Consider the following 21401-nt stretch of genomic DNA (forward strand, 5'->3'; position numbering starts at 1 on the left):
TTCTTACTGAATATGTCAAAGAGCACTGTTTTCACCCGGTTTCGAACCGGGGACCTTTCGCGTGTAAAGCGAATGTGATAACCACCACACTACAGAAACTGCTGAATGTGTTTTTTGCAAGGACTAAACCAAATTTTACTGCTATTCACTGCATGTATTTGAATTTCCAAAATATTATTATTCTCTGTTATAAATACAGTTCTTACTGAATGTGTCAAAGAGCACTGTTTCCACCCGGTTTCGAACCGGGGACCTTTCACGTGTTGAGCGAATGTGATAACCACTACACTACAGAAACTGCTGCATGTGATTTTTGCAAGGACTAAACAAAATTTTACTGATATTCACTGCATGTATTTGAATTTCCAAAATAAGGCATTTATGAAAGAAAGCACTGTTTCCACCTGGTTTCGAAACGGGGACCTTTCGCGTGTTAAGCGAAAGTGATAACCACTACACTACAGAAACTGCTGCATGTGGATTTTGCAAGGACTAAACCAAATTTGACTGATATTCACTGCATGTATTTGAATTTCCAAAATAAGGCATTTATGAAAGAAATCACTGCTTCCACCCGGTTTCGAACCGGGGACCTTTCGCGTGTTAAGCGAACGTGATAACCACTACACTACAGAAACTGCTGCATGTGGATTTTGCAAGGACTAAACCAAATTTTACTGCTATTCACTGCATGTATTTGAATTTCCAAAATATTATTATTCTCTGTTATAAATACAGTTCTTACTGAATGTGTCAAAGAGCACTGTTTCCACCCGGTTTCAAACCGGGGACCTTTCACGTGTTGAGCGAATGTGATAACCACTACACTACAGAAACTGCTGCATGTGATTTTTGCAAGGACTAAACAAAATTTTACTGATATTCACTGCATGTATTTGAATTTCCAAAATAAGGCATTTATGAAAGAAAGCACTGTTTCCACCTGGTTTCGAACCAGGGACCTTTCGCGTGTTAAGCGAAAGTGATAACCACTACACTACAGAAACTGCTGCATGTGGATTTTGCAAGGACTAAACCAAATTTTACTGCTATTCACTGCATGTATTTGAATTTCCAAAATATTATTATTCTCTGTTATAAATTCAGTTCTTACTGAATTTGTCAAAGAGCACTGTTTCCACCCGGTTTCGAACCGGGGACCTTTCGCGTGTGAAGCGAATGTGATAACCACTACACTACAGAAACTGCTGCATGTGGTTTTTGCAAGGACTAAACCAAATTTTACTGATATTCACTGCATGTATTTGAATTTCCAAAATAAGGCATTTATGAAAGAAAGCACTTTTTCCACCCGGTTTCTAACCGGGGAGCTTTCGCGTGTTAAGCGAACGTGATAACCACTACACTACAGAAACTGCTGCATGTGATTTTTGCAAGGACTAAACCAAATTTTACTGCTATTCATTGCATGTATTTGAATTTCCAAAATATTATTATTCTCTGTTATAAATACAGTTCTTACTGAATGTGTCAAAGAGCACTGTTTACACCCGGTTTCGAACCTGGGACCTTTCACGTGTGAAGCGAATGTGATAACCACTACACTACAGAAACTGCTGCATGTGATTTTTGCAAGGACTAATCCAAATTTTACTGCTATTCATTGCATGTCTTTGAATTTCCAAAATATTATTATTCTCTGTTATAAATACAGTTATTACTGAATGTGTCAAAGAGCACTGTTTCCACCCGGTTTCGAAACGGGGACCTTTCGCGTGTGAAGCGAATGTGATAACCACTACACTACAGAAACTGCTGCATGTGGTTTTTGCAAGGACTAAACCAAATATTACTGATATTCACTGCATGTATTTGAATTTCCAAAATAAGTCATTTATGAAAGCAACTATTCTCTGTTATAAATACAGTTCTTACTGAATGTGTGAAAGAGCACTGTTTCCACCCGGTTTCGAACCGGGGACCTTTCGCGTGTGAAGCGAATTTGATAACCACTACACTACAGAAAGTGCTGCATGTGGTTTTTGCAAGGACTAAACCAAATTTTACTGATATTCACTGCATGTATTTGAATTTCCAAAATAAGGCATTTATGAAAGGAAGCACTTTTTCCACCCGGTTTCAAACCGGGGACCTTTCGCGTGTGAAGCGAATGTGATAACCTCTACACTACAGAAACTGCCGCATGTGATTTTTGCAAGGACTAAACCAAATTTTACTGATATTCACTGCATGTATTTGAATTTCCAATATAAGGCATTTATGAAAGCAACTATTCTCTGTTATAAATACAGTTCTTACTGAATGTGTCAAAGAGCACTGTTTCCACCCGGTTTCGAACCGGGGACCTTTCACATGTGAAGCGAATGTGATAACCACTACACTACAGAAACTGCTGCATTTGGTTTTTGCAAGGACTAAACCAAATTTTACTGATATTCACTGCATGTATTTGAATTTCCAAAATATTATTATTCTCTGTTATAAATACAGTTCTTACTGAATGTGTCAAAGAGCACTGTTTCCACCCGGTTTCGAACCGGGGACCTTTCGCGTGTGAAGCGAATGTGATAACCACTACACTACAGAAACTGCTGCATGTGGATTTTGCAAGGACTAAACCAAATTTTACTGATATTCACTGCATGTATTTGAATTTCCAAAATAAGGCATTTATGAAAGAAATCACTGCTTCCACCCGGTTTCGAACCGGGGACCTTTCGCGTGTGAAGCGAATGTGATAACCACTACACTACAGAAACTGCTGCATGTGGATTTTGCAAGGACTAAACCAAATTTTACTGCTATTCACTGCATGTATTTGAATTTCCAAAATATTATTATTCTCTGTTATAAATACAGTTCTTACTGAATGTGTCAAAGAGCACTGTTTCCACCCGGTTTCAAACCGGGGACCTTTCACGTGTTGAGCGAATGTGATAACCACTACACTACAGAAACTGCTGCATGTGATTTTTGCAAGGACTAAACAAAATTTTACTGATATTCACTGCATGTATTTGAATTTCCAAAATAAGGCATTTATGAAAGAAAGCACTGTTTCCACCTGGTTTCGAACCAGGGACCTTTCGCGTGTTAAGCGAAAGTGATAACCACTACACTACAGAAACTGCTGCATGTGGATTTTGCAAGGACTAAACCAAATTTTACTGCTATTCACTGCATGTATTTGAATTTCCAAAATATTATTATTCTCTGTTATAAATTCAGTTCTTACTGAATTTGTCAAAGAGCACTGTTTCCACCCGGTTTCGAACCGGGGACCTTTCGCGTGTGAAGCGAATGTGATAACCACTACACTACAGAAACTGCTGCATGTGGTTTTTGCAAGGACTAAACCAAATTTTACTGATATTCACTGCATGTATTTGAATTTCCAAAATAAGGCATTTATGAAAGAAAGCACTTTTTCCACCCGGTTTCTAACCGGGGAGCTTTCGCGTGTTAAGCGAACGTGATAACCACTACACTACAGAAACTGCTGCATGTGATTTTTGCAAGGACTAAACCAAATTTTACTGCTATTCATTGCATGTATTTGAATTTCCAAAATATTATTATTCTCTGTTATAAATACAGTTCTTACTGAATGTGTCAAAGAGCACTGTTTACACCCGGTTTCGAACCTGGGACCTTTCGCGTGTGAAGCGAATGTGATAACCACTACACTACAGAAACTGCTGCATGTGATTTTTGCAAGGACTAATCCAAATTTTACTGCTATTCATTGCATGTCTTTGAATTTCCAAAATATTATTATTCTCTGTTATAAATACAGTTATTACTGAATGTGTCAAAGAGCACTGTTTCCACCCGGTTTCGAAACGGGGACCTTTCGCGTGTGAAGCGAATGTGATAACCACTACACTACAGAAACTGCTGCATGTGGTTTTTGCAAGGACTAAACCAAATATTACTGATATTCACTGCATGTATTTGAATTTCCAAAATAAGTCATTTATGAAAGCAACTATTCTCTGTTATAAATACAGTTCTTACTGAATGTGTGAAAGAGCACTGTTTCCACCCGGTTTCGAACCGGGGACCTTTCGCGTGTGAAGCGAATTTGATAACCACTACACTACAGAAAGTGCTGCATGTGGTTTTTGCAAGGACTAAACCAAATTTTACTGATATTCACTGCATGTATTTGAATTTCCAAAATAAGGCATTTATGAAAGGAAGCACTTTTTCCACCCGGTTTCAAACCGGGGACCTTTCGCGTGTGAAGCGAATGTGATAACCTCTACACTACAGAAACTGCCGCATGTGATTTTTGCAAGGACTAAACCAAATTTTACTGATATTCACTGCATGTATTTGAATTTCCAATATAAGGCATTTATGAAAGCAACTATTCTCTGTTATAAATACAGTTCTTACTGAATGTGTCAAAGAGCACTGTTTCCACCCGGTTTCGAACCGGGGACCTTTCGCATGTGAAGCGAATGTGATAACCACTACACTACAGAAACTGCTGCATGTGGATTTTGCAAGGACTAAACCAAATTTTACTGATATTCACTGCATGTATTTGAATTTCCAAAATAAGGCATTTATGAAAGAAATCACTGCTTCCACCCGGTTTCGAACCGGGGACCTTTCGCGTGTTAAGCGAACGTGATAACCACTACACTACAGAAACTGCTGCATGTGGATTTTGCAAGGACTAAACCAAATTTTACTGCTATTCACTGCATGTATTTGAATTTCCAAAATATTATTATTCTCTGTTATAAATACAGTTCTTACTGAATGTGTCAAAGAGCACTGTTTCCACCCGGTTTCGAACCGGGGACCTTTCGCATGTGAAGCGAATGTGATAACCACTACACTACAGAAACTGCTGCATGTGGATTTTGCAAGGACTAAACCAAATTTTACTGATATTCACTGCATGTATTTGAATTTCCAAAATAAGGCATTTATGAAAGAAATCACTGCTTCCACCCGGTTTCGAACCGGGGACCTTTCGCGTGTTAAGCGAACGTGATAACCACTACACTACAGAAACTGCTGCATGTGGATTTTGCAAGGACTAAACCAAATTTTACTGCTATTCACTGCATGTATTTGAATTTCCAAAATATTATTATTCTCTGTTATAAATACAGTTCTTACTGAATGTGTCAAAGAGCACTGTTTCCACCCGGTTTCAAACCGGGGACCTTTCACGTGTTGAGCGAATGTGATAACCACTACACTACAGAAACTGCTGCATGTGATTTTTGCAAGGACTAAACAAAATTTTACTGATATTCACTGCATGTATTTGAATTTCCAAAATAAGGCATTTATGAAAGAAAGCACTGTTTCCACCTGGTTTCGAACCAGGGACCTTTCGCGTGTTAAGCGAAAGTGATAACCACTACACTACAGAAACTGCTGCATGTGGATTTTGCAAGGACTAAACCAAATTTTACTGCTATTCACTGCATGTATTTGAATTTCCAAAATATTATTATTCTCTGTTATAAATTCAGTTCTTACTGAATTTGTCAAAGAGCACTGTTTCCACCCGGTTTCGAACCGGGGACCTTTCGCGTGTGAAGCGAATGTGATAACCACTACACTACAGAAACTGCTGCATGTGGTTTTTGCAAGGACTAAACCAAATTTTACTGATATTCACTGCATGTATTTGAATTTCCAAAATAAGGCATTTATGAAAGAAAGCACTTTTTCCACCCGGTTTCTAACCGGGGAGCTTTCGCGTGTTAAGCGAACGTGATAACCACTACACTACAGAAACTGCTGCATGTGATTTTTGCAAGGACTAAACCAAATTTTACTGCTATTCATTGCATGTATTTGAATTTCCAAAATATTATTATTCTCTGTTATAAATACAGTTCTTACTGAATGTGTCAAAGAGCACTGTTTACACCCGGTTTCGAACCTGGGACCTTTCGCGTGTGAAGCGAATGTGATAACCACTACACTACAGAAACTGCTGCATGTGATTTTTGCAAGGACTAATCCAAATTTTACTGCTATTCATTGCATGTCTTTGAATTTCCAAAATATTATTATTCTCTGTTATAAATACAGTTATTACTGAATGTGTCAAAGAGCACTGTTTCCACCCGGTTTCGAAACGGGGACCTTTCGCGTGTGAAGCGAATGTGATAACCACTACACTACAGAAACTGCTGCATGTGGTTTTTGCAAGGACTAAACCAAATATTACTGATATTCACTGCATGTATTTGAATTTCCAAAATAAGTCATTTATGAAAGCAACTATTCTCTGTTATAAATACAGTTCTTACTGAATGTGTGAAAGAGCACTGTTTCCACCCGGTTTCGAACCGGGGACCTTTCGCGTGTGAAGCGAATTTGATAACCACTACACTACAGAAAGTGCTGCATGTGGTTTTTGCAAGGACTAAACCAAATTTTACTGATATTCACTGCATGTATTTGAATTTCCAAAATAAGGCATTTATGAAAGGAAGCACTTTTTCCACCCGGTTTCAAACCGGGGACCTTTCGCGTGTGAAGCGAATGTGATAACCTCTACACTACAGAAACTGCCGCATGTGATTTTTGCAAGGACTAAACCAAATTTTACTGATATTCACTGCATGTATTTGAATTTCCAATATAAGGCATTTATGAAAGCAACTATTCTCTGTTATAAATACAGTTCTTACTGAATGTGTCAAAGAGCACTGTTTCCACCCGGTTTCGAACCGGGGACCTTTCACATGTGAAGCGAATGTGATAACCACTACACTACAGAAACTGCTGCATCTGGTTTTTGCAAGGACTAAACCAAATTTTACTGATATTCACTGCATGTATTTGAATTTCCAAAATATTATTATTCTCTGTTATAAATACAGTTCTTACTGAATGTGTCAAAGAGCACTGTTTCCACCCGGTTTCGAACCGGGGACCTTTCGCGTGTGAAGCGAATGTGATAACCACTACACTACAGAAACTGCTGCATGTGGATTTTGCAAGGACTAAACCAAATTTTACTGATATTCACTGCATGTATTTGAATTTCCAAAATAAGGCATTTATGAAAGCAACTATTCACTGTTAACAATACAGTTCTTACTGCATGTGTCAAAGAGCACTGTTTCCACCCGGTTTTGAACCGGGGACCTTTCCAATGTTAAGCAAACGTGATAACCACTACACTACAGAAACTGTTGAATGTGATTTTGCAAGGACTAAACCAAATTTTACTGATATTCACATCATTTATTTGAATTTCCAAATTAAGGCATTTATGAAAGCAACTATTCTCTGTTATAAATACAGTTCTTACTTAATGTGTCAAAGAGCACTGTTTCCACCCGGTTTCGAACCGGGGACCTTTTGCTTGTGAAGCGAATTTGATAACCACTACACTACAGAAAGTGCTGCATGTGGTTTTTGCAAGGACTAAACCAAATTTTACTGATATTCACTGCATGTATTTGAATTTCCAAAATAAGGCATTTATGAAAGGAAGCACTTTTTCCACCCGGTTTCAAACCGGGGACCTTTCGCGTGTGAAGCGAATGTGATAACCTCTACACTACAGAAACTGCCGCATGTGATTTTTGCAAGGACTAAACCAAATTTTACTGATATTCACTGCATGTATTTGAATTTCCAATATAAGGCATTTATGAAAGCAACTATTCTCTGTTATAAATACAGTTCTTACTGAATGTGTCAAAGAGCACTGTTTCCACCCGGTTTCGAACCGGGGACCTTTCACATGTGAAGCGAATGTGATAACCACTACACTACAGAAACTGCTGCATCTGGTTTTTGCAAGGACTAAACCAAATTTTACTGATATTCACTGCATGTATTTGAATTTCCAAAATATTATTATTCTCTGTTATAAATACAGTTCTTACTGAATGTGTCAAAGAGCACTGTTTCCACCCGGTTTCGAACCGGGGACCTTTCGCGTGTGAAGCGAATGTGATAACCACTACACTACAGAAACTGCTGCATGTGGATTTTGCAAGGACTAAACCAAATTTTACTGATATTCACTGCATGTATTTGAATTTCCAAAATAAGGCATTTATGAAAGCAACTATTCACTGTTAACAATACAGTTCTTACTGCATGTGTCAAAGAGCACTGTTTCCACCCGGTTTTGAACCGGGGACCTTTCCAATGTTAAGCAAACGTGATAACCACTACACTACAGAAACTGTTGAATGTGATTTTGCAAGGACTAAACCAAATTTTACTGATATTCACATCATTTATTTGAATTTCCAAATTAAGGCATTTATGAAAGCAACTATTCTCTGTTATAAATACAGTTCTTACTTAATGTGTCAAAGAGCACTGTTTCCACCCGGTTTCGAACCGGGGACCTTTTGCTTGTGAAGCGACTGTGATAACCACTACACTACAGAAACTGCTGCATGTGAATTCTGTAAGGACTAAACCAAATTTACCCTGATATTCACTGCATGTATTTGAATTTCCAAAATACTATTATTCTCTGTCATGAATACAGTTCTTACTGAATATGTCAAAGAGCACTGTTTCCACCCGGTTTCGAACCGGGGACCTTTCGCGTGTAAAGCGAACGTGATAACCACCACACTACAGAAACTGCTGAATGTGTTTTTTGCAAGGACTAAACCAAATTTTACTGCTATTCACTGCATGTATTTGAATTTCCAAAATATTATTATTCTCTGTTATAAATACAGTTCTTACTGAATGTGTCAAAGAGCACTGTTTCCACCCGGTTTCGAACCGGGGACCTTTCACGTGTTGAGCGAATGTGATAACCACTACACTACAGAAACTGCTGCATGTGATTTTTGCAAGGACTAAACAAAATTTTACTGATATTCACTGCATGTATTTGAATTTCCAAAATAAGGCATTTATGAAAGAAAGCACTGTTTCCACCTGGTTTCGAAACGGGGACCTTTCGCGTGTTAAGCGAAAGTGATAACCACTACACTACAGAAACTGCTGCATGTGGATTTTGCAAGGACTAAACCAAATTTGACTGATATTCACTGCATGTATTTGAATTTCCAAAATAAGGCATTTATGAAAGAAATCACTGCTTCCACCCGGTTTCGAACCGGGGACCTTTCGCTTGTTAAGCGAATGTGATAACCACTACACTACAGAAACTGCTGCATGTGGTTTTTGCAAGGACTAAACCAAATTTTACTGATATTCACTGCATGTATTTGAATTTCCAAAATATTATTATTCTCTGTTATAAATTCAGTTCTTACTGAATTTGTCAAAGAGCACTGTTTCCACCCGGTTTCGAACCGGGGACCTTTCGCGTGTGAAGCGAATGTGATAACCACTACACTACAGAAACTGCTGCATGTGGTTTTTGCAAGGACTAAACCAAATTTTACTGATATTCACTGCATGTATTTGAATTTCCAAAATAAGGCATTTATGAAAGAAAGCACTTTTTCCACCCGGTTTCTAACCGGGGAGCTTTCGCGTGTTAAGCGAACGTGATAACCACTACACTACAGAAACTGCTGCATGTGATTTTTGCAAGGACTAAACCAAATTTTACTGCTATTCATTGCATGTATTTGAATTTCCAAAATATTATTATTCTCTGTTATAAATACAGTTCTTACTGAATGTGTCAAAGAGCACTGTTTACACACGGTTTCGAACCTGGGACCTTTCGCGTGTGAAGCGAATGTGATAACCACTACACTACAGAAACTGCTGCATGTGATTTTTGCAAGGACTAATCCAAATTTTACTGCTATTCATTGCATGTCTTTGAATTTCCAAAATATTATTATTCTCTGTTATAAATACAGTTATTACTGAATGTGTCAAAGAGCACTGTTTCCACCCGGTTTCGAAACGGGGACCTTTCGCGTGTGAAGCGAATGTGATAACCACTACACTACAGAAACTGCTGCATGTGGTTTTTGCAAGGACTAAACCAAATATTACTGATATTCACTGCATGTATTTGAATTTCCAAAATAAGTCATTTATGAAAGCAACTATTCTCTGTTATAAATACAGTTCTTACTGAATGTGTGAAAGAGCACTGTTTCCACCCGGTTTCGAACCGGGGACCTTTCGCGTGTGAAGCGAATTTGATAACCACTACACTACAGAAAGTGCTGCATGTGGTTTTTGCAAGGACTAAACCAAATTTTACTGATATTCACTGCATGTATTTGAATTTCCAAAATAAGGCATTTATGAAAGGAAGCACTTTTTCCACCCGGTTTCAAACCGGGGACCTTTCGCGTGTGAAGCGAATGTGATAACCTCTACACTACAGAAACTGCCGCATGTGATTTTTGCAAGGACTAAACCAAATTTTACTGATATTCACTGCATGTATTTGAATTTCCAATATAAGGCATTTATGAAAGCAACTATTCTCTGTTATAAATACAGTTCTTACTGAATGTGTCAAAGAGCACTGTTTCCACCCGGTTTCGAACCGGGGACCTTTCACATGTGAAGCGAATGTGATAACCACTACACTACAGAAACTGCTGCATTTGGTTTTTGCAAGGACTAAACCAAATTTTACTGATATTCACTGCATGTATTTGAATTTCCAAAATATTATTATTCTCTGTTATAAATACAGTTCTTACTGAATGTGTCAAAGAGCACTGTTTACACCCGGTTTCGAACCGGGGACCTTTCGCGTGTGAAGCGAATGTGATAACCACTACACTACAGAAACTGCTGCATGTGGATTTTGCAAGGACTAAACCAAATTTTACTGATATTCACTGCATGTATTTGAATTTCCAAAATAAGGCATTTATGAAAGCAACTATTCACTGTTAACAATACAGTTCTTACTGCATGTGTCAAAGAGCACTGTTTCCACCCGGTTTTGAACCGGGGACCTTTCCAATGTTAAGCAAACGTGATAACCACTACACTACAGAAACTGTTGAATGTGATTTTGCAAGGACTAAACCAAATTTTACTGATATTCACATCATTTATTTGAATTTCCAAATTAAGGCATTTATGAAAGCAACTATTCTCTGTTATAAATACAGTTCTTACTTAATGTGTCAAAGATCACTGTTTCCACCCGGTTTCGAACCGGGGACCTTTTGCTTGTGAAGCGAATGTGATAACCACTACACTACAGAAACTGCTGCATGTGAATTCTGTAAGGACTAAACCAAATTTACCCTGATATTCACTGCATGTATTTGAATTTCCAAAATACTATTATTCTCTGTCATGAATACAGTTCTTACTGAATATGTCAAAGAGCACTGTTTCCACCCGGTTTCGAACCGGGGACCTTTCGCGTGTAAAGCGAACGTGATAACCACCACACTACAGAAACTGCTGAATGTGTTTTTTGCAAGGACTAAACCAAATTTTACTGATATTCACTGCATGTATTTGAATTTCCAAAATAAGGCATTTATGAAAGGAAGCACTTTTTCCACCCGGTTTCAAACCGGGGACCTTTCGCGTGTGAAGCGAATGTGATAACCTCTACACTACAGAAACTGCCGCATGTGATTTTTGCAAGGACTAAACCAAATTTGACTGATATTCACTGCATGTATTTGAATTTCCAAAATAAGGCAGTTATGAAAGAAATCACTGTTTCCACCCGGTTTCGAACCGGGGACCTTTCGCGTGTTAAGCGAACGTGATAACCACTACACTACAGAAACTGCTGCATGTGGATTTTGCAAGGACTAAACCAAATTTTACTGCTATTCACTGCATGTATTTGAATTTCCAAAATATTATTATTCTCTGTTATAAATACAGTTCTTACTGAATGTGTCAAAGAGCAATGTTTCCACCCGGTTTCGAACCGGGGACCTTTCACGTGTTGAGCGAATGTGATAACCACTACACTACAGAAACTGCTGCATGTGATTTTTGCAAGGACTAAACAAAATTTTACTGATATTCACTGCATGTATTTGAATTTCCAAAATAAGGCATTTATGAAAGAAAGCACTGTTTCCACCTGGTTTCGAAACGGGGACCTTTCGCGTGTTAAGCGAAAGTGATAACCACTACACTACAGAAACTGCTGCATGTGGATTTTGCAAGGACTAAACCAAATTTTACTGCTATTCAATGCATGTATTTGAATTTCCAAAATATTATTATTCTCTGTTATAAAAACAGTTCTTACTGAATGTGTCAAAGAGCACTGTTTCCACCCGGTTTCGAACAGGGGACCTTTCGCGTGTGAAGCGAATGTGATAACCACTACACTACAGAACCTGCTGCATGTGGTTTTTGCAAGGACTAAACCAAATTTTACTGATATTCACTGCATGTATTTGAATTTCCAAAATATTATTATTCTCTGTTATAAATACAGTTCTTACTGAATGTGTCAAAGAGCACTGTTTCCACCCGGGTTTCGAACCGGGGACCTTTCGCGTGTGAAGCAAATGTGATAACCACTACACTACAGAAACTGCTGGATGTGGTTTTTGCAAGGACTAAACCAAATATTTTCTGATATTCACTGCATGTATTTGAATTTCCAAAATAAGTCATTTATGAAAGTAACTATTCTCTGTTATAAATACAGTTCTTACTGAATGTGTCAAAGAGCACTGTTTCCACCCGGTTTCGAACCGGGGACCTTTCACGTGTGAAGCGAATGTGATAACCACTACACTACAGAAACTGCTGCATTTGGTTTTTGCAAGGACTAAACCAAATTTTACTGATATTCACTGCATGTATTTGAATTTCCCAAATATTATTATTCTCTGTTATAAACACAGTTCTTACTGAATGTGTCAAAGAGCACTGTTTCCACCCGGTTTCGAACCGGGGACCTTTCGCGTGTGAAGCGAATGTGATAACCACTACACTACAGAAACTGCTGCATGTGGTTTTTGCAAGGACTAAACCAAATTTTACTGATATTCACTGCATGTATTTGAATTTCCAAAATAAGGCATTTATGAAAGTAACTATTCACTGTTAACAATACAGTTCTTACTGCATGTGGCAAAGAGCACTGTTTCCACCCGGTTTTGAACCGGGGACCTTTCCAATGTTAAGCGAACGTGATAACCACTACACTACAGAAACTGTTGAATGTGATTTTGCAAGGACTAAACCAAATTTTACTGATATTCACATCATTTATTTGAATTTCCAAATTAAGGCATTTATGAAAGCAACTATTCACTGTTATAAATACAGTTCTTACTGAAGGCATTTATGAAAGCAACTATTCTCTGTTATAAATACAGTTCTTACTTAATGTGTCAAAGAGCACTGTTTCCACCCGGTTTCGAACCGGGGACCTTTTGCGTGTGAAGCAAATGTGATAACCATTACACTACAGAAACTGCTGCATGTGAATTCTGTAAGGACTAAACCAAATTTCACTGATATTCACTGCATGTATTTGAATTTCCAAAATACTATTATTCTCTGTTATGAATACAGTTCTTACTGAATATGTCAAAGAGCACTGTTTCCACCCGGTTTCGAACCGGGGACCTTTCGCGTGTAAAGCGAATGTGATAACCACCACACTACAGAAACTGCTGAATGTGTTTTTTGCAAGGACTAAACCAAATTTTACTGATATTCACTGCATGTATTTGAAGTTCCAAAATAAGGCATTTATGAAAGAAAGCACTGTTTCCACCCGGTTTCAAACCGGGGACCTTTCGCGTGTTAAGCTAACGTGATAACCACTACACTACAGAAACTGCTGCATGTGATTTTTGTAAGGACTAAACCAAATTTTACTGCTATTCACTGCATGTATTTGAATTTCCAAAATATTATTATTCTCTGTTATAAATACAGTTCTTACTGAATGTGTCAAAGTGCACTGTTTCCACTCGGTTACGAACCAGGAACCTTCCGCGTGTTAAGCGAACGTGATAACCACTACACTACAGAAACTGCTGCATGTGGTCTTTGCAAGGACTAAACCAAATTTTACTGATATTCACTGCATGTATTTGAATTTCCAAAATCAGCCATTTATGAAAGCAACTATTCTCTGTTATAAATACAGTTCTTACTGAATGTGTCAAAGAGCACTGTTTCCAACGGGTTTCGAACCTGGGACCTTTTGCGTGTGAAGCGAACGTGATAACCACTACACTACAGAAACTGTTGAATGTGATTTTGCAAGGACTAAACCAAATTTTACTGATATTCACATCATTTATTTGAATTTCCAAATTAAGGCATTTATGAAAGCAACTATTCACTGTTATAAATACAGTTCTTACTGAAGGCATTTATGAAAGCAACTATTCTCTGTTATAAATACAGTTCTTACTTAATGTGTCAAAGAGCACTGTTTCCACCCGGTTTCGAACCGGGGACCTTTTGCGTGTGAAGCAAATGTGATAACCACTACACTACAGAAACTGCTGCATGTGAATTCTGTAAGGACTAAACCAAATTTCACTGATATTCACTGCATGTATTTGAATTTCCAAAATACTATTATTCTCTGTTATGAATACAGTTCTTACTGAATATGTCAAAGAGCACTGTTTCCACCCGGTTTCGAACCGGGGACCTTTCGCGTGTAAAGCGAATGTGATAACCACCACACTACAGAAACTGCTGAATGTGTTTTTTGCAAGGACTAAACCAAATTTTACTGATATTCACTGCATGTATTTGAATTTCCAAAATAAGGCATTTATGAAAGCAACTATTCACTGTTAACAATACAGTTCTTACTGCATGTGTCAAAGAGCACTGTTTGCACCCGGTTTCGAACCGGGGACCTTTCCAATGTTAAGCGAACGTGATAACCACTACACTACAGAAACTGTTGAATGTGATTTTGCAAGGACTAAACCAAATTTTACTGATATTCACATCATTTATTTGAATTTCCAAAATAACGCATTTATGAAAGCAACTATTCACTGTTATAAATAAAGTTCTTACTGAAGGCATTTATGAAAGCAACTATTCTCTGTTATAACTACAGTTTTGGGTGGAAAAATAAGGCTTTTATGAAAGCAACTATTCTCTGTTATAAATACAGTTCTTACTGAATGTGTCAAATAGCACTGTTTCCACCCGGTTTCGAACCAGGGACCTTTCGCATGTGAAGCGAATGTGATAACCACTACACTACAGAAACTGCTGCATGTGGTTTTTGCAAGGACTAAACCAAATTTTACTGATATTCACTGCATGTATTTGAATTTCCAAAATAAGGCATTTATGTAAGAATGCACTGTTTCCACCCGGTTTCGAACCAGGGACCTTTCGCGTGTTGAGCGCATGTGATAACCACTATACTACAGAAACTGCTACATGTGATTTTTGCAAGGACTAAACCAAATTTTACTGATATTCACTGCATATATTAGAATTTCCAAAATAAGGCATTTATGAAAGAAACCATTGTTTCCACCCGGTTTCGAACCAGGAACCTTTCGCGTGTTAAGCGAATGTGATAACCACTACACTACAGAAACTGCAGCATGTGATTTTTGCAAGGACTAAACCAAATTTTACTGATATTCACTGCATGTATTTGAATTTCCAAAATAAGGCTTTTATGAAAGCAACTATTCTCTGTTATAAATACAGTTCTTACTGAATGTGTCAAAGAGCACTGTTTCCACCCGGTTTCGAACCAGGGACATTTCACATGTGAAGCGAATTTGATAACCACTACACTACAGAAACTGCTGCATGTGGTTTTTGCAAGGACTAAACCAAATTTTAGTGATATTCACTGCATGTCTTTGAATTTCCAAAATAAGGCATTTATGAAAGCAACTATTCACTGTTATAAATACAGTTCTTACAGAATGTGTCAAAGAGCACTGTTTCCACCCGGTTTCGAACCGGGGACCTTTCACGTGTGAAGCGAATGTGATAACCACTACACTACAGAAACTGCTGCATGTGGTTTTTGCAAGGACTAAACCAAATTTTACTGATATTCACTGCATGTCTTTGAATTTCCAAAATAAGGCATTTATGAAAGCAACTATTCACTGTTATAAATACAGTTCTTACTGAATGTGTCAAAGAGCACTGTTTCCACCCGGTTTCGAACCGGTGACCTTTCGCGTGTGAAGCGAATTTGATAACCACTACACTACAGAAACTACTGCAAGTGGTTTTTGCAAGGACTAAACCAAATTTTACTGATATTCACTGCATGTCTTTGAATTTCAAAAAAAAGCCATTTATGAAAGCAACTATTCACTGTTATAAATACAGTTCTTACTGAATGTGTCAAAGGGCACTGTTTCCACCCGGTTTCGAACCGGGGACCTTTTGCATGTTAAGCAAACGTGATAACCACTACACTACAGAAACTGCTGCATGTGAGTTTTGCAAGGACTAAACCAAATTTGACTGATATTCACATCATTTATTTGAATTTCCAAAATAAGGCATTTATGAAAGCAACTATTCACTGTTATAAATACAGTTCTTACTGAATGTGTCAAAGAGCACTGTTTCCACCCGGTTTCGAACCTGTATCCTTTCGCGTGTGAAGCGAATGTGATAACCACTACACTACAGAAACTACTGCATGTGGTTTTTGCAAGGACTAAACCAAATTTTACTGATATTCACTGCATGTCTTTGAATTTCCAAAATAAGGCATTTATGAAAGCAACTATTCACTCTTATAAATACAGTTCTTACTGAATGTGTCAAAGAGCACTGTTTACACCCGGTTTGGAACCGGGGACCTTTGGCGTGTAAAGCGAAAGTGATAACCACTACACTACAGAAACTGCTGCATGTGATTTTTGCAAGGACTAAACCAAATTTTACTGATATTCACTGCATGTATTTGAATTTCCAAAATAAGGCATTTATGTAAGAATGCACTGTTTCCACCCGGTTTCGAACCAGGGACCTTTCGCGTGTTAAGCGAACGTGATAACCACTACACTACAGAAACTGCTGCATGTGATTTTTGCAAGGACTAAACCAAATTTTACTGATATTCACTGCATGTCTTTGAATTTCCAAAATAAGGCATTTATGAAAGCAACTATTCACTGTTATAAATACAGTTCTTACTGAATGTGTCAAAGAGCACTGTTTCCACCCGGTTTCGAACCTGTATCCTTTCGCGTGTGAAGCGAATGTGATAACCACTACACTACAGAAACTACTGCATGTGGTTTTTGCAAGGACTAAACCAAATTTTACTGATATTCACTGCATGTCTTTGAATTTCCAAAATAAGGCATTTATGAAAGCAACTATTCACTCTTATAAATACAGTTCTTACTGAATGTGTCAAAGAGCACTGTTTACACCCGGTTTGGAACCGGGGACCTTTGGCGTGTAAAGCGAAAGTGATAACCACTACACTACAGAAACTGCTGCATGTGATTTTTGCAAGGACTAAACCAAATTTTACTGATATTCACTGCATGTATTTTAATTTCCAAAATAAGGCATTTATGAAAGAAAGCACTGTTCCCAACCGGTTTCGAACCAGGGACCTTTCGCGTGTTGAGCGCATGTGATAACCACTATACTACAGAAACTGCTACATGTGATTTTTGCAAGGACTAAACCAAATTTTACTGATATTCACTGCATATATTAGAATTTCCAAAATAAGGCATTTATGAAAGAAACCATTGTTTCCACCCGGTTTCGAACCAGGAACCTTTCGCGTGTTAAGCGAATGTGATAACCACTACACTACAGAAACTGCAGCATGTGATTTTTGCAAGGACTAAACCAAATTTTACTGATATTCACTGCATGTATTTGAATTTCCAAAATAAGGCTTTTATGAAAGCAACTATTCTCTGTTATAAATACAGTTCTTACTGAATGTGTCAAAGAGCACTGTTTCCACCCGGTTTCGAACCAGGGACATTTCACATGTGAAGCGAATTTGATAACCACTACACTACAGAAACTGCTGCATGTGGTTTTTGCAAGGACTAAACCAAATTTTAGTGATATTCACTGCATGTCTTTGAATTTCCAAAATAAGGCATTTATGAAAGCAACTATTCACTGTTATAAATACAGTTCTTACAGAATGTGTCAAAGAGCAATGTTTCCACCCGGTTTCGAACCGGGGACCTTTCACGTGTGAAGCGAATGTGATAACCACTACACTACAGAAACTGCTGCATGTGGTTTTTGCAAGGACTAAACCAAATTTTACTGATATTCACTGCATGTCTTTGAATTTCCAAAATAAGGCATTTATGAAAGCAACTATTCACTGTTATAAATACAGTTCTTACTGAATGTGTCAAAGAGCACTGTTTCCACCCGTTTTCGAACCGGTGACCTTTCGCGTATGAGGCGAATTTGATAACCACTACACTACCGAAACTACTGCATGTGGTTTTTGCAAGGACTAAACCAAATTTTACTGATATTCACTGCATGTCTTTGAATTTCCAAAAAAAGGCATTTATGAAAGCAACTATTCACTGTTATAAATACAGTTCTTACTGAATGTGTCAAAGGGCACTGTTTCCACCCGGTTTCGAACCGGGGACCTTTTGCATGTTAAGCAAACGTGATAACCACTACACTACAGAAACTGCTGCATGTGAGTTTTGCAAGGACTAAACCAAATTTGACTGATATTCACATCATTTATTTGAATTTCCAAAATAAGGCATTTATGAAAGCAACTATTCACTGTTATAAATACAGTTCTTACTGAATGTGTCAAAGAGCACTGTTTCCACCCGGTTTCGAACCGGGGACCTTTAGCGTGTTAAGCAAACGTGATAACCACTACACTACAGAAACTGCTGCATGTGGTTTTTGCAAGGACTAAACCAAATATTACTGATATTCACTGCATGTATTTGAATTTCCAAAATAAGGCTTTTATGAAAGCAACTATTCTCTGTTATAAATACAGTTCTTACTGAATGTGTCAAAGTGCACTGTTTCCACCCGGTTTCGAACCGGGGACCTTTCGCATGTGAAGCGAATGTGATAACCACTACACTACAGAAACTGCTGGATGTGGTTTTTGCAAGGACTAAACCAAATTTTACTGATATTCACTGCATGTATTTGAATTTCCAAAATAAGGCATTTATGTAAGAATGCACTGTTTCCACCCGGTTTCGAACCGGGGACCTTTCGCGTGTTAAGCGAACGTGATAACCACTACACTACAGAAACTGCTGCATGTGATTTTTGCAAGGACTAAACCAAATTTTACTGATATTCACTGCATGTCTTTGAATTTCCAAAATAAGGCATTTATGAAAGCAACTATTCACTGTTATAAATACAGTTCTTACTGAATGTGTCAAAGAGCACTGTTTCCACCTGGTTTCGAACCTGTATCCTTTCGCGTGTGAAGCGAATGTGATAACCACTACACTACAGAAACTACTGCATGTGGTTTTTGCAAGGACTAAACCAAATTTTACTGATATTCACTGCATGTCTTTGAATTTCCAAAATAAGGCATTTATGAAAGCAACTATTCACTCTTATAAATACAGTTCTTACTGAATGTGTCAAAGAGCACTGTTTACACCCGGTTTGGAACCGGGGACCTTTGGCTTGTAAAGCGAAAGTGATAACCACTACACTACAGAAACTGCTGCATGTGATTTTTGCAAGGACTAAACCAAATTTTACTGATATTCACTGCATGTATTTTAATTTCCAAAATAAGGCATTTATGAAAGAAAGCACTGTTCCCAACCGGTTTCGAACAAGGGACCTTTCGCGTGTTGAGCGCATGTGATAACCACTATACTACAGAAACTGCTACATGTGATTTTTGCAGGGACTAAACCAAATTTTACTGATATTCACTGCATATATTAGAATTTCCAAAATAAGGCATTTATGAAAGAAACCATTGTTTCCACCCGGTTTCGAACCAGGAACCTTTCGCGTGTTAAGCGAATGTGATAACCACTACACTACAGAAACTGCAGCATGTGATTTTTGCAAGGACTAAACCAAATTTTACTGATATTCACTGCATGTATTTGAATTTCCAAAATAAGGCTTTTATGAAAGCAACTATTCTCTGTTATAAATACAGTTCTTACTGAATGTGTCAAAGAGCACTGTTTCCACCCGGTTTCGAACCAGGGACATTTCACATGTGAAGCGAATTTGATAACCACTACACTACAGTAACTGCTGCATGTGGTTTTTGCAAGGACTAAACCAAATTTTAGTGATATTCACTGCATGTCTTTGAATTTCCAAAATAAGGCATTTATGAAAGCAACTATTCACTGTTATAAATACAGTTCTTACAGAATGTGTCAAAGAGCACTGTTTCCACCCGGTTTCGAACCGGGGACCTTTCACGTGTGAAGCGAATGTGATAACCACTACACTACAGAAACTGCTGCATGTGGTTTTTGCAAGGACTAAACCAAATTTTACTGATATTCACTGCATGTCTTTGAATTTCCAAAATAAGGCATTTATGAAAGCAACTATTCACTGTTATAAATACAGTTCTTACTGAATGTGTCAAAGAGCACTGTTTCCACCCGGTTTCGAACCGGTGACCTTTCGCGTGTGAAGCGAATTTGATAACCACTACACTACAGAAACTACTGCATGTGGTTTTTGCAAGGACTAAACCAAATTTTACTGATATTCACTGCATGTCTTTGAATTTCCAAAAAAAGGCATTTATGAAAGCAACTATTCACTGTTATAAATACAGTTCTTACTGAATGTGTCAAAGGGCACTGTTTCCACCCGGTTTCGAACCGGGGACCTTTTGCATGTTAAGCAAACGTGATAACCACTACACTACAGAAACTGCTGCATGTGAGTTTTGCAAGGACTAAACCAAATTTGACTGATATTCACATCATTTATTTGAATTTCCAAAATAAGGCATTTATGAAAGCAACTATTCACTGTTATAAATACAGTTCTTACTGAATGTGTCAAAGAGCACTGTTTCCACCCGGTTTCGAACCGGGGACCTTTCATGTGTGAAGCGAATGTGATAACCACTACACTACAGAAACTGCTGCATGTGGTTTTTGCAAGGACTAAACCAAATTTTACTGATATTCACTGCATGTCTTTGAATTTCCAAAATAAGGCATTTATGAAAGCAACTATTCACTGTTATAAATACAGTTCTTACTGAATGTGTCAAAGAGCACTGTTTCCACCCGGTTTCGAACCGGTGACCTTTCGCGTGTGAAGCGAATTTGATAACCACTACACTACAGAAACTACTGCATGTGGTTTTTGCAAGGACTAAACCAAATTTTACTGATATTCACTGCATGTCTTTGAATTTCCAAAAAAAGGCATTTATGAAAGCAACTATTCACTGTTATAAATACAGTTCTTACTGAATGTGTCAAAGGGCACTGTTTCCACACGGTTTCGAACCGGGGACCTTTTGCATGTTAAGCAAACGTGATAACCACTACACTACAGAAACTGCTGCATGTGAGTTTTGCAAGGACTAA

The 21401-nt window shown here is 37.9% G+C and overlaps 15 non-coding genes across 15 annotated transcripts; all 15 read right to left on the minus strand.

The window, feature by feature from the left end:
• Window positions 1-1133: 1133 nt before the first annotated feature.
• Window positions 1134-1206, minus strand: trnav-cac (transfer RNA valine (anticodon CAC)). Its single transcript has one exon. It is a non-coding gene; the product is annotated as a tRNA-Val (tRNA).
• Window positions 1207-2498: 1292 nt separating this feature from the next.
• On the minus strand, window positions 2499-2571 carry trnav-cac (transfer RNA valine (anticodon CAC)). The gene has a single exon. It is a non-coding gene; the product is annotated as a tRNA-Val (tRNA).
• Window positions 2572-3236: 665 nt separating this feature from the next.
• trnav-cac (transfer RNA valine (anticodon CAC)) lies at window positions 3237-3309 on the minus strand. The gene has a single exon. It is a non-coding gene; the product is annotated as a tRNA-Val (tRNA).
• A 2200-nt stretch (window positions 3310-5509) lies between these two features.
• Window positions 5510-5582, minus strand: trnav-cac (transfer RNA valine (anticodon CAC)). Its single transcript has one exon. It is a non-coding gene; the product is annotated as a tRNA-Val (tRNA).
• Window positions 5583-6874: 1292 nt separating this feature from the next.
• Window positions 6875-6947, minus strand: trnav-cac (transfer RNA valine (anticodon CAC)). Its single transcript has one exon. It is a non-coding gene; the product is annotated as a tRNA-Val (tRNA).
• A 937-nt stretch (window positions 6948-7884) lies between these two features.
• On the minus strand, window positions 7885-7957 carry trnav-cac (transfer RNA valine (anticodon CAC)). The gene has a single exon. It is a non-coding gene; the product is annotated as a tRNA-Val (tRNA).
• A 1292-nt stretch (window positions 7958-9249) lies between these two features.
• On the minus strand, window positions 9250-9322 carry trnav-cac (transfer RNA valine (anticodon CAC)). Its single transcript has one exon. It is a non-coding gene; the product is annotated as a tRNA-Val (tRNA).
• Window positions 9323-11581: 2259 nt separating this feature from the next.
• Window positions 11582-11654, minus strand: trnav-aac (transfer RNA valine (anticodon AAC)). Its single transcript has one exon. It is a non-coding gene; the product is annotated as a tRNA-Val (tRNA).
• Window positions 11655-12763: 1109 nt separating this feature from the next.
• On the minus strand, window positions 12764-12836 carry trnav-cac (transfer RNA valine (anticodon CAC)). Its single transcript has one exon. It is a non-coding gene; the product is annotated as a tRNA-Val (tRNA).
• Window positions 12837-14285: 1449 nt separating this feature from the next.
• trnav-cac (transfer RNA valine (anticodon CAC)) lies at window positions 14286-14358 on the minus strand. The gene has a single exon. It is a non-coding gene; the product is annotated as a tRNA-Val (tRNA).
• Window positions 14359-16214: 1856 nt separating this feature from the next.
• On the minus strand, window positions 16215-16287 carry trnav-aac (transfer RNA valine (anticodon AAC)). Its single transcript has one exon. It is a non-coding gene; the product is annotated as a tRNA-Val (tRNA).
• A 525-nt stretch (window positions 16288-16812) lies between these two features.
• trnav-aac (transfer RNA valine (anticodon AAC)) lies at window positions 16813-16885 on the minus strand. The gene has a single exon. It is a non-coding gene; the product is annotated as a tRNA-Val (tRNA).
• A 1551-nt stretch (window positions 16886-18436) lies between these two features.
• Window positions 18437-18509, minus strand: trnav-aac (transfer RNA valine (anticodon AAC)). Its single transcript has one exon. It is a non-coding gene; the product is annotated as a tRNA-Val (tRNA).
• Window positions 18510-19034: 525 nt separating this feature from the next.
• Window positions 19035-19107, minus strand: trnav-aac (transfer RNA valine (anticodon AAC)). The gene has a single exon. It is a non-coding gene; the product is annotated as a tRNA-Val (tRNA).
• A 1551-nt stretch (window positions 19108-20658) lies between these two features.
• Window positions 20659-20731, minus strand: trnav-aac (transfer RNA valine (anticodon AAC)). Its single transcript has one exon. It is a non-coding gene; the product is annotated as a tRNA-Val (tRNA).
• Between the last annotated feature and the right edge of the window lie 670 nt (window positions 20732-21401).

The sequence above is a fragment of the Salvelinus alpinus genome, chromosome 3 (assembly GCF_045679555.1).
Source record: "Salvelinus alpinus chromosome 3, SLU_Salpinus.1, whole genome shotgun sequence".
NCBI classification, from domain to species: domain Eukaryota; kingdom Metazoa; phylum Chordata; class Actinopteri; order Salmoniformes; family Salmonidae; genus Salvelinus; species Salvelinus alpinus.